Here is a 13235-nt window from a genome sequence, read left to right as displayed (position 1 = left end):
TCCCACAGGACAGCGCCATGGGTGGTAATTCCGGGGGGGCAGGTTCTCTAGCTGATACCATCTGTTTAAGCAGAGCATTCTCGGTCTTAGCTCCTGAGACATTTCTTGAAAAGCCTTCCACAGTTCTTGAACCTGATTCTCAGCAGACATCTTTGAAGCTTTTGGCGTTGCAATCTGTGATGAGTGGTGCAATTCAAACTCTTTCTCCCCCGCAAGCACACTCTCCTCACCTGAGCTGTCTGAGTTGTCGGTCTCTTGTAGACGTCGTCGTGCAAGGTAGTTGTGATGCTGGAAATGCATCAGAGGGACAGGGCCTCTGAATCCTTGTCCTTTTCTGCCTTTTATCGTGTGTTCTGTTATGTTTTCTGCCCAGGAGTCCATTTGGGACTCCTGGCAGTGCAGCTCTCTCTTTTGGTTTGATGAACAGACCCATGGGATACCCTTATGGCACCCATGGGTAGGGGTACAACCCTGTGCCCCTAGTGTATGTTTTTGGGCACCTGTGGGTGGCCCACAGAGCAGGGTATGGGCTGGTGGCAGCTCCATGCTGAATTAGACAGGTGCTCTGGGCGTCCTCCATTTTGGGATACCCAGGCCCTGCCATTGGGATCAGTTGATTCCTGATAGAAAACAAGATGGCCCCTGTGGCCTCTTGCTTTCTATTGCCTGTTGTCTTGTTTTTCCCAAAGTCCTGGGAAGCCCTGACTCTGTCCCTTCCCCCTGACTGGCTGTTGGGTGGAAGTTCCATATATGGTGTTGTTGTGAAGGCCCAGCTAGACTGACTGGAGCCTTCCCTTTGACTGTATGTTGTGGGTACCTCCTGTGGGTGGGACCTGGGTGAATGGAGTGTGTGACCAATATACACTTCTTGTTGTGGTTGTCTGGTTTCTGGCATGTGAGACAAAGACTGAGACAGCCCTGCCCGAAACTGGCCTGAATGCAGTGTGTAGTGTTGAATGGCTGGGTACTTGTCCCAATCCACATTCCTTGTTGTGAGTGTCTGAAAGGGAGGAGTGTGGCCTGAATGCACTGTGCGCCTGATTGGCTGACTGACTGCATGAATGCCCTTCTGTGTGATTGGCTGCTGTGTGTGTGCCAGCAGTGTGGATGAGAGACAGGATAGTATATCTGGGGACCTCTCACCACTGGAAATTGTTCAGAAGCATTCAGAAGCTGAGTCTCCACTCAAGAGTAACTGGATTTGCTGATCCTCGACGTCCAGCTGGAAGAAGAAGACTTGCTGTGGCATTTGCTTCGACGGAACTGAAGGTTGTCGAAATCGTCGAGGACTGACCCGAGAGAGGACCTGGCTAGGCGCCCTCTTCCCGTGCTCCGAGGGACCATCGAGCACCGCTGAATCTTCGCCGAAGCGCCCTGGAAGTCAGACCCTCGAAAGGCTGCCGACCCGAGACGGGACCGCCGAGGAGATCGAAGTGAAGCACCCGGACATCGACGCTGTCGAAGTCCATTGCCGTCGACCAGGGTTCGCAGGTCTGTGTAACCGCTGGAGGCCCGTCGAAGTTGTGTTGCCCCGCCGTGGGAACCACTTGACGCCGTGCCGCCGACGACCGGAGCCGTCCGCTCCTTGCCTAAGAACATTTGCCTTGAAGGACCCCCTCGTCCGCATCGTCGGCCGCTTTGTCCCGCCGGAGAAAGTCGAGGACGACCAACGCGCCGAGGAGAATCCACCGGTGGGTTTCCCGCCACCTCACGACCCCAAAGACTCGAGCGACTCGACGCCCTTGCTGGGCCACCGTCACCCACAATCTTTGCGGTCCAGAACTAGTGTCGCCGAGGTGCCCCGCACGCCTCTTCCTCGCAGGACGCCGACGTCTCGACGCCGACGAGCACCGCTCGGATCGAAGCCTGCCGCCTCATCGACGCCGTTCTACCTTGTTTGTTGTCGGACGTTCGACGCCCCGTGTCTCCCGCTTGAAAGGGAAGGCATTCAAGAAGGGCCGTCGATTCCCCGACACCGAACACCGAGTTCCTCGACGCTTCTCGACGATCCGTGACTCCTGCTTTAAAGGGGGTCATTCAAGAAGGATCTGTCGACGCCTCTTCGAAGAACTCGACTCCACCAGGTACATTGGGGGGGGTAAAAACATTATAGGAGAGAAATAGACTATTGAACAATATATGGACTGGGCTGGTGTTATATCTCTTTATTTTACCGGTTGCCCAGGTGGGGGGATCTCCACACAGAACTGTGTCCAGTGGTAGGGGCCAGTATTCTGCCTATTGTTTCAACCCTCTGTTATCTCTCCTCTCTCTATTGCTGGTTTCCTTCTTATTGGTCTGTGTGCCATTTTAACAGTATTGTGAATGCACTTTAATGAGGTCTAATATTAGTGGTACCACTTTAGAATTGTAGATATTTACCATTGCTGATTTTCCTGAGCACAAAGTGCGTTATTGTGATAAGTGTACATAACCCTTGAATATTAATTATATAAAGACTGTGTTTTCAGTAATACAGTGTGTGGACATTCCTTTGTGGGGGCTTGGGGATACACTGTACTTAAGAACCAGCCTGCATCACCTCCTGAGAAGCTAGGCCTTGATTGCTCGTCCATCGTTACCATATTAGAGAATCTTGGCTGGGGTCCTCTGTGCCTCCCCTCTACCATATAGAGAGCGGAAGTACAGACCCCCCTACCAGTCTTTACAGCTGGTGGCAGCGGTGGGATGCTTATGGTTTTAAGACTCAGTGTATAACCGTGCCACTTACAAAATATCCGCACTTTTGTTAGATTAAGGTTCGGGTGTGTTCCAAATAACTGCATTACAAGCAATGGAGTCCATTGCAAATGGTAAATTGACTCGGATGAGCTTAGAGGCTCTCCAGAGTGCTTGTGAAGCCAGGGAGTTAGACTTTGTGGATAAGTCTAGGGCTGAGCTGATAGCTGCCCTGGTGGATTACCAGACTGATGGTGAAACTCTTGAGGAAGGGGGGGATGCAACCAGTGAGGACTCTGCCCCTGGGGTTGTCGCTGAATCTGTTTCTGGGAATGCCACCATTCCTGCTGCCTCTGTTCCAAACCCCAGCAATTCCATGGAACTTGAGTTATTAAGGATGAAGTTAGCCTTTGAATATCGCAAGTTGGAAATAGAAGCTGAGCTTAAGAAAGAGGAGCTGGCACAGCAAGTGGAACTCAAGAATAGGGATCTTGCGCTCAAAGAAAAGGACACTGAATGTCAGAGAATCCAGTTAGAGAAAGCTCGAGTGGAGACTTCAGCTAGACCAATTGAGAGTGGCAGGTCCCCAGCCACCAAGTTTATGAAAGATTTGGTTGGTGTGTTTGTGGAGGGTTCAGATATCCTCCAATGGATTGAAGCGTTTGAAATGGCTTGTGCAATTCATGATGTAGATAAAAGAGATTGGGCTAAGTGTTTGTTAAGCAGAGTGCCTCAAACTGGATATGACTGTATTCTGAAGCTGAGTGTGGAAGAAAGGGGTCAGTATGAGTGTATGAAGTCTGCTTTGATTGCCAAGTTTGGCAAGACACCTGCCCAATACCTTAAAAGGTTCAGGGAATTTAAGAAAAGAGAGAATGTGTCTTGGGTTGACTGGGTGAGTACTGCGCACATGAACATGATGGGGTGGATTGATGGATACAAGGTGAAAACTTTTGTTGAGTTGTCCCACCTCTTGTTTTTTGAGCATTTTTCTGAAGCCTGTTCACCAGAGCTGCGTCAGTATGTGGCTGACCAGAACATTTTGGACCCCTTTAAGCTGGCTAGGTTGGCTGACAAGTGGGTCTCCCATCGGGTGTCCCCTAAGGACCCCAGTGGGAAGGACAAGGACAAAGAAAAGGGGGCCTCTCAGAAAGCTGAGGAGTCCCAAAAGCAGTCACAGTCGGGTAAACCAAAACCTTCCTCTCCTAAGACCCAAAAATCTAGTGGGGATAAGTCCTCTGTGGGTGGGAATAAGAGTAGTGGTCCACCTGCTGCAAAGCAGGTTCCCAGTGGTTCCAGTACCGTACCCCGCACTCCTGGCACTTGTTGGGATTGTGGGGCTCTGGATCACAAAAGGGGTGACCCCAAGTGTAAAGGTAAGGCACTTGGAGTACAGGCTGTCAGCCTGACCTACCCTTACCCCGTGTCTGAGGTGGAGGCCACTGTCCTCCCCTCCTCTACCGGAATCACCTTTGGTGCTCCGGTAGAGATTTCCTTAGTGTCCCTTGGGGCCTGGGACCAGTACGCAGAAGTACTGGCGACTATCCCACAGAACACCCGTAGGTTTTTGAGAAGTGTCCTCTTGAATGGCCAGCCTTCTACTGGTTTGAGAGACACTGGGGCAAGCATGACAGTGGTGGACAGGACCCTGCTCAAGCCAGAGGACTATGAAGGTGCTCCTCTGCAAACCACCAGATTAGCTGGTGGGCCTCCCAAATTATCACCTGTAGCCTTAGTCACACTCATGATTGGAGACAAGACAGCAAAGCTTCCTGTCCTGGTTCAGGACAATGTCCCTGCTAACATTCTGTTAGGTAATGATCTAGTGGAGTTGGGGTTGATCTCGGATGGTCTTCCCCTGACTGCTGCTGCGGTCACTAGGTCACAGGTGACACCGGGTCTGGCTGTGAGTCAGGTACCCGAGCCAAAGGCGAGGCCTAAGGCAAGAAGAAGGAAGACCAAGAAGGCCACCTCTGTGGAGGGAACACCTTCTCTTCCTGCTGTTCCGACAGCACCCATTGGGATCCATACTCCGGACGGGCTGGGTCCAGTGGAAAACCCAAACTCAACTCCTGTGGGAGAAGAGACAGAAGACTCTCCTGTGGGAGAGGTTCTCAACCCAGAGGAGCACCCCGACCTTCAATGCTTGTTAGCTGAAGGGGGACCCTCCCGGGCAGACTTCTGTAAAGGACAGAGAGAGTGCCACTCTCTCGAGGGTCTGAGGAAACAGGCCCTGTCCCAGGCACAAGGTGAAGTGCCTAGGACATTCAAGGTTTATTGGGAGGGTGAGCTCCTTGTTAGTGAGCCCACTAAGCCTGAACCTGGTGCCCGCAAGAGGTTGGTGGTACCCCAGGTTTACAGGCCCTTCCTACTGCAGTTGGCGCATGAGGTGCCCTTGGCTGGTCATCTTGGGACTAAGAAGACTAAGCAGAGGCTCTCTGCCCATTTCTACTGGCCAAGGATGGGGGTAGAAGTGGAGTCCCACTGCAGGACCTGCCCCACTTGTCAGTTGTCTGGCAAGACTGGAGGCAGGATCATTGCCCCACTGCAGCCATTACCAGTGGTTGGCACACCATTTGAGAGGGTGGGCATCGACATCGTCGGTCCCCTTGACCCTCCCACTTCAGGTGGACATCGGTTCATCCTGGTCTTGGTAGATCATGCCACCAGGTACCCTGAGGCAATACCCCTTCGGACTGTTACTGCCAAGGTGGTTGCCAGGGCTCTCCTGGGCATTTTCACCCGTGTTGGATTCCCCAAGGAGGTTGTCTCTGACAGAGGATCCAACTTCATGTCTAGTTACATGAAAACCATGTGGAAAGAGTGCGGGGTAACTTACAAGTTCTCCACCTCTTACCACCCCCAGACCAATGGTCTGGTTGAGAGATTTAACAAAACTCTCAAGGGCATGCTAGGTGCTTTGGAAGAGCCCCTAAGGAGGAAATGGGATCTCCTCCTGCCATGCCTGCTGTTTGCTTACAGGGAGGTACCTCAAGAGGGTGTTGGTTTCAGCCCCTTTGAGTTACTCTTTGGACATCCCGTGAGGGGGCCCCTCGCCTTGATCCGAGAAGGCTTGGAAGCCACCCCTCCAGGTCCCGCCAAGCAAGTGGGGGACTATGTGTTAGGCCTCAGGCGGAGGATGACACAAATGATGGGTCAGGCAACAGCAAATCTCAAGGCCAGCCAGGAATTGAACAAGTACTGGCATGACCTTAAAGCTTCGCAAGTGGATTGGACTCCGGGACAGGAAATCCTTGTGATGGAGCCTACCAAGCCTAGAGCTTTGGCAGACAAGTGGACTGGACCCTTCAGGATCATCTCCAAGATGGGCGAAGTCAATTATCTGGTTGACATGGGAGCCTCTGGGGTAGCCCCCCAGGTATTCCATGTCAACAGGCTCAAGCCTTTCCACAGACGAGCGGAGGTCTCATGTCTCTTGCTAGCTTCAGGGCAAGAAGAGGATGAGAGTGAGCCCCTTCCTGATTTGCTGCATAGCAACCCTCAGGATGGCTCAGTGGAGGGAGTACAACTCTCTCCCGATTTGACAACGGAGCAGCAGAGGGCCTGCAGGGCTTTGCTCCAGCAGTATGCCTCTCTGTTTTCACTGACACCGGGCCTTACACCGTGGTGTAAGCACGAAATTGACACTGGTGACAGCGTGCCTGTCAAGAGCAGGAGCTATCGTATGTCAGATACCGTCAAAAACCACATCCAGGCTGAGGTCGCCAAGATGTTGGATCTGGGTGTTATTGAACCCTCAACCAGTCCCTGGTCCAGTCCAGTGGTCCTTGTCCCCAAGGCAAGTTCCCAGGCGGGTACCAAGGATTGGAGGTTCTGTGTGGACTACCGAGGAGTCAATGCCGTCACCAAAACTGACGCGCACCCATTGCCCAGGGCTGATGAGCTCGTGGACACCATAGGTGCTGCCAAATTTGTGAGCACCTTTGACCTTACCTCAGGCTATTGGCAAATAGCTCTGACGGACCATGCCAAGGAAAAGACGGCCTTCTCAACACCTGAGGGACTCTACCAGTTTAGGGTCATGCCCTTTGGGTTGAAGAATGCCCCTGCCACCTTCCAGAGATTGGTCAACCATGCGCTCAGTGGGCTGGAAGCCTTTTGTGTGGCTTACTTAGACGACATTGCCGTCTACAGTTCCACCTGGGAAGAGCATTTGACACATCTGGATAAGGTGTTGCAGGCCTTGAAAAGGGCTAACCTCACTATCAAGGCCACCAAGTGCCAGATAGCTCAGGGGAAAGTTACCTATCTTGGTCATGAGGTAGGAGGGGGTCAAATCCAACCTCTCTCCAGTAAAGTACAGGACGTACAGAACTGGGAGACTCCCACTACTCAAACCCAGGTGAGAGCCTTTTTGGGCCTCACTGGGTACTATCGCAATTTCATGGCAGACTATGGAACCATAGCTGCACCCCTGACAGCTCTAACTTCGCCCAAACAACCTAGGAAGGTTAATTGGACTGAAGACTGTCAGAGGGCCTTTGATGGCTTGAAAGAAAGTCTGTGTAGGGCACCTGTGTTGTGTGCGCCTGACTACAGCCGACCCTTTATCGTCCAGACGGATGCCTGCGACACCGGAATTGGAGCTGTCTTGTCCCAGTTAGATGACAAAGGGAGAGAACACCCTATCATATTCATCAGTAGACAACTCAAGGGTAGAGAACTTAGGTGGGCTACTGTTGAAAAGGAGTGTTTTAGCATAGTTTGGAGCCTTAGGCGTTTTAGGCCCTACCTTACGGGGTCCAAACAGATCATAAGCCCCTGAAGTGGCTTATGCAGATGAAGGGTGAGAACCCGAAATTGCTCAGGTGGTCCATTAGCCTGCAAGGGCTAGACTTCACCATAGAGCACAGACCAGGGAAGAGTCACGATAATGCGGATGGCCTTTCCAGAAGGTATGTTGACCGTCTGGATGAGGGTGTCTATCCCGTGGGAGATTAGACACCCTCCACCTCAGTCTGGGGGGGGCGACTGTGATGCTGGAAATGCATCAGAGGGACAGGGCCTCTGAATCCTTGTCCTTTTCTGCCTTTTATCGTGTGTTCTGTTATGTTTTCTGCCCAGGAGTCCATTTGGGACTCCTGGCAGTGCAGCTCTCTCTTTTGGTTTGGTGAACAGACCCATGGGATACCCTTATGGCACCCATGGGTAGGGGTACAACCCTGTGCCCCTAGTGTATGTTTTTGGGCACCTGTGGGTGGCCCACAGAGCAGGGTATGGGCTGGTGGCAGCTCCATGCTGAATTAGACAGGTGCTCTGGGCGTCCTCCATTTTGGGATACCCAGGCCCTGCCATTGGGATCAGTTGATTCCTGATAGAAAACAAGATGGCCCCTGTGGCCTCTTGCTTTCTATTGCCTGTTGTCTTGTTTTTCCCAAAGTCCTGGGAAGCCCTGACTCTGTCCCTTCCCCCTGACTGGCTGTTGGGTGGAAGTTCCATATATGGTGTTGTTGTGAAGGCCCAGCTAGACTGACTGGAGCCTTCCCTTTGACTGTATGTTGTGGGTACCTCCTGTGGGTGGGACCTGGGTGAATGGAGTGTGTGACCAATATACACTTCTTGTTGTGGTTGTCTGGTTTCTGGCATGTGAGACAAAGACTGAGACAGCCCTGCCCGAAACTGGCCTGAATGCAGTGTGTAGTGTTGAATGGCTGGGTACTTGTCCCAATCCACATTCCTTGTTGTGAGTGTCTGAAAGGGAGGAGTGTGGCCTGAATGCACTGTGCGCCTGATTGGCTGACTGACTGCATGAATGCCCTTCTGTGTGATTGGCTGCTGTGTGTGTGCCAGCAGTGTGGATGAGAGACAGGATAGTATATCTGGGGACCTCTCACCACTGGAAATTGTTCAGAAGCATTCAGAAGCTGAGTCTCCACTCAAGAGTAACTGGATTTGCTGATCCTCGACGTCCAGCTGGAAGAAGAAGACTTGCTGTGGCATTTGCTTCGACGGAACTGAAGGTTGTCGAAATCGTCGAGGACTGACCCGAGAGAGGACCTGGCTAGGCGCCCTCTTCCCGTGCTCCGAGGGACCATCGAGCACCGCTGAATCTTCGCCGAAGCGCCCTGGAAGTCAGACCCTCGAAAGGCTGCCGACCCGAGACGGGACCGCCGAGGAGATCGAAGTGAAGCACCCGGACATCGACGCTGTCGAAGTCCATTGCCGTCGACCAGGGTTCGCAGGTCTGTGTAACCGCTGGAGGCCCGTCGAAGTTGTGTTGCCCCGCCGTGGGAACCACTTGACGCCGTGCCGCCGACGACCGGAGCCGTCCGCTCCTTGCCTAAGAACATTTGCCTTGAAGGACCCCCTCGTCCGCATCGTCGGCCGCTTTGTCCCGCCGGAGAAAGTCGAGGACGACCAACGCGCCGAGGAGAATCCACCGGTGGGTTTCCCGCCACCTCACGACCCCAAAGACTCGAGCGACTCGACGCCCTTGCTGGGCCACCGTCACCCACAATCTTTGCGGTCCAGAACTAGTGTCGCCGAGGTGCCCCGCACGCCTCTTCCTCGCAGGACGCCGACGTCTCGACGCCGACGAGCACCGCTCGGATCGAAGCCTGCCGCCTCATCGACGCCGTTCTACCTTGTTTGTTGTCGGACGTTCGACGCCCCGTGTCTCCCGCTTGAAAGGGAAGGCATTCAAGAAGGGCCGTCGATTCCCCGACACCGAACACCGAGTTCCTCGACGCTTCTCGACGATCCGTGACTCCTGCTTTAAAGGGGGTCATTCAAGAAGGATCTGTCGACGCCTCTTCGAAGAACTCGACTCCACCAGGTACATTGGGGGGGTAAAAACATTATAGGAGAGAAATAGACTATTGAACAATATATGGACTGGGCTGGTGTTATATCTCTTTATTTTACCGGTTGCCCAGGTGGGGGGATCTCCACACAGAACTGTGTCCAGTGGTAGGGGCCAGTATTCTGCCTATTGTTTCAACCCTCTGTTATCTCTCCTCTCTCTATTGCTGGTTTCCTTCTTATTGATCTGTGTGCCATTTTAACAGTATTGTGAATGCACTTTAATGAGGTCTAATATTAGTGGTACCACTTTAGAATTGTAGATATTTACCATTGCTGATTTTCCTGAGCACAAAGTGCGTTATTGTGATAAGTGTACATAACCCTTGAATATTAATTATATAAAGACTGTGTTTTCAGTAATACAGTGTGTGGACATTCCTTTGTGGGGGCTTGGGGATACACTGTACTTAAGAACCAGCCTGCATCACCTCCTGAGAAGCTAGGCCTTGATTGCTCGTCCATCGTTACCATATTAGAGAATCTTGGCTGGGGTCCTCTGTGCCTCCCCTCTACCATATAGAGAGCGGAAGTACAGACCCCCCTACCAGTCTTTACAGTAGTCTCTTCCCTTCTTATGATGAATGTGCTTGTCACGGAGGGAAGCCACAGTGACCGCTGGATAGACAGCTGTCCCGTGACTCCCTTTCCGGAAACAAGCCGGAAATCAGGGAAAAACCCAAAAGGGAAAAAACCCTGCGGAGCAGTGTAGACTCTTCTAATCTAGATGACAGGATAGTCGCTGATGAGGGCAATGGAGCCAGGCGGATTGCAGAGTAGAAGATGTCCAACTGTCTAAACCATGGAGTAGTAGAGTCAGGGAAGACGGAGGCTCCTAGTGGTAGTTAGAAAATATGGCACTGTTTCCAGGAAGAGGAGAATAGGTATGCAGCAAGCCCAGCTCAGAGGAGCCCAGCAGGAAGAGAGTACGGGAAGGATTCCCGAAATCAGAAGAGAGAGAGAGAAAATGGAAAAAGCTCACTGGAGTACTGCCCGGAGCAGCGGAGGAAATAGAAGCGAGGAGTAGCGTTCCGAGGAAAGAAATAGGAACACAGGTGAACAGGAGAACCCTCTGGCAGATCCGAAAGTTGGACGGCAGAGGATCGGAGCGAGGAAACACGGAAACAGGAAGTGTCCAAAGTGAGTTGCAACGCAGCGTCTACCAGGAGGCGGGGAGTTTAAATACTTCCAGCGGCGCTGCGTCACGTAACTGGGGCTGGTAGCAAGAACACAGAGAAAGGACTAAAACACCCTACCTCTGTCTCCAGCTCCAACGCGGATACAACCGCCAATTACGGCTATGGCCGTGACGGCGGATGACATATAGCCTTGCCCTGTAACAGGCACTTAATAACTGTTCTTAGTCTGAACTCATCCTCACAAGTAATACATCTGGCATTACTATGTAGGGGGTCCGTCGATGGCACCCAAATTACCTTTGTCCGGCACCTGAATCCCTCAGAACAATCCTTCCATTCCCAACATTCCCCCAGAAATACATTGCTATCATCACCATCAATCTATCTAGATTATATTATGCAAAAAATATGTACCTCAGCACCCCGCTGTGCTTAATTGCTATACCACATAATTCAAAATGTGGAGAAGCAGTCTACTACGACTTCGATAGGGGGAACACTTTTCGATGGTACTTTTATCACTACACTGTCTAGCAGTGAGTAGGAGAAGTGCATTTAAAATGTGCTGCATGATCTTCAAAGTGAAACATTGGACAGGCCCATAATTCTTGCAAATGAAACTCAAGAGACTTAGACCTACCCTAGATTTGAGCTCATCCTCCATCTTGACACAGGAGGCTTGCGGAGCCAAAAATAAAATTAAGTAGTTTTCCCTGCTGTTTAGCCCTACAACCTTGTAACACGCTCCTCAATGACAGGCGTTCTGGCTTACTCAGGTTTTAGAAAATCTCACCAAAATGGACTATTCCCTTAGTGATAGCCCCACACAGCTGCACACATATTCTCATAAATGAGCCCCTTCAGGATAGTGCTGTGATGAATTCTGTGTTGCTTTACCTGCTGGCAGAATCTGAGAATCTCTTATAGGTTAGGCACAGAATTTAAGTTTAGAGACCAAAATAGAATTATCTGAACAGACCCTGAGAGATCTGGCAGTAGACCGGATGGACTCTACATATTTATTCATAGGTTCTGCTCAAAAGTATACTTGAACTGTTCTCGCCATTGCTGTTTGCTAAGTCGACCTCTCTGCAGTTGAACATTTTGGAAATAGCTTTTTGCTGTTAAAATGTCTGGTAACAAATATTTTCATCACCTTATTTATTAATTTGGATTGTTATTAATACCACTATCTATTGCACTTGTACTGCATGTTATTTTTGAATCATGTATGTGCTCCCCTACTCATTACTATTTATTAATAAGGATTTCATACATTTAGAACACTCATGCACGAAACAATGTTGGAATTACCTAGCTTCTGACAGTATGTTTGAGAACATGTCCGTTTTCCTTTGCTCATTATTGTGTACTAGGTGCTGCATGGTACATTTCAATGATGTACTAAGAGTGTGCTTATCTGACCAAATTCTACATTGACTTAGTCTGGTCAAAAATGGTGCAGGGTAATGGGAGCTACAAAGAAGGCAGGCCAGAACCTTGGGCTTTACACCCTTACCTAGAACACTTCCCCCACTGGTGAGAGTAATTATGGAATCACTCCTGAAACTGCATTCCAAGGTCTACTAGATTCAAATCTTATACAGTAATGTTTTACTTGTAATTCTCTTCACCTTGCCCTTCAAATCACTCTAGTTTAGATGCTAGTGTTCTTTTAATAAACCTGTTTTAGACATATTTCTCCACCTCCCGGTATTCACTTATTTTGCAGAAATGTTGGACTCTGTCCAAACTGGAATTTACACTCAACCTCTGTGAATCATTTTGAAGCCTTATATTATTTTAACAGGGCCAAACAGTGGCTTGCATTCAGCTCCTTTAAGCTGGCCAAGCCGTAAATTGGAATACATGTTTCCAATGCCATTTGGGGCATAGGTGATCCACTCCAGGTATCTTATGCTTCCCCTATTTCCCAGAAACTATCTCTTCTGTGAGGTCAGCGTCTTTTCTCATATTACAGATGGGTACTTGCTAACAGGATAGATCGGCTACTCCCAACAAATCCAAAACAGACTTTCTACCTTATTTATCACATGGCCATTCAATATCCTCGCTCACCTAGTTATGATATGATATGGCATTTATAACGCGCCTATACACAAGTGTTTCAAGGTGCGACGAGGCAAGGGAGGGGGAACAGAGGGAAGACTCAACGATCCTACTACTAGGCCAGGTGACATTCAGATTGCGCAAGTGCATGGGAAGGGGGAAGGGAAAAGTGGAGAGTGCAGTACATGGGATAATAGAATAAATAACAATAGGTAAAAGTACGGCCAGCTGGTGGCAAGTGCAAGGGTAAGTGCAGAAATCAGATGTCAAGTGCTGGAAGTGGGACTGAAGGGATACAGAAGACAGTCCCCAAGTGCGAGGGTTGCCTGGAAGGCAGTGCAGGAGTGCTACTGGCAGGGCAGGGGAACTGGGCCCGAGATCAGAGGACGGCCAGGTAACCAGTGCAGTTTCAGTTTCAGCCAGTAATTCAGCAGGGGAGAGGAGGAGAAAAAGCAGAAGCAAAGAGAAAGGTTTTGAGGTGCATCCGGAACCGGAGATGATTCTCCTCAAGTTTCAGGGAGGCTG

The sequence above is a fragment of the Ambystoma mexicanum genome, chromosome 3q (assembly GCF_040938575.1).
Source record: "Ambystoma mexicanum isolate Mex_15411 chromosome 3q, UKY_AmexF1_1, whole genome shotgun sequence".
NCBI lineage: Eukaryota > Metazoa > Chordata > Amphibia > Caudata > Ambystomatidae > Ambystoma > Ambystoma mexicanum.
The sequence above is the reverse complement of the archived record's forward strand: the minus strand, read 5'-3'. Positions refer to the sequence as shown.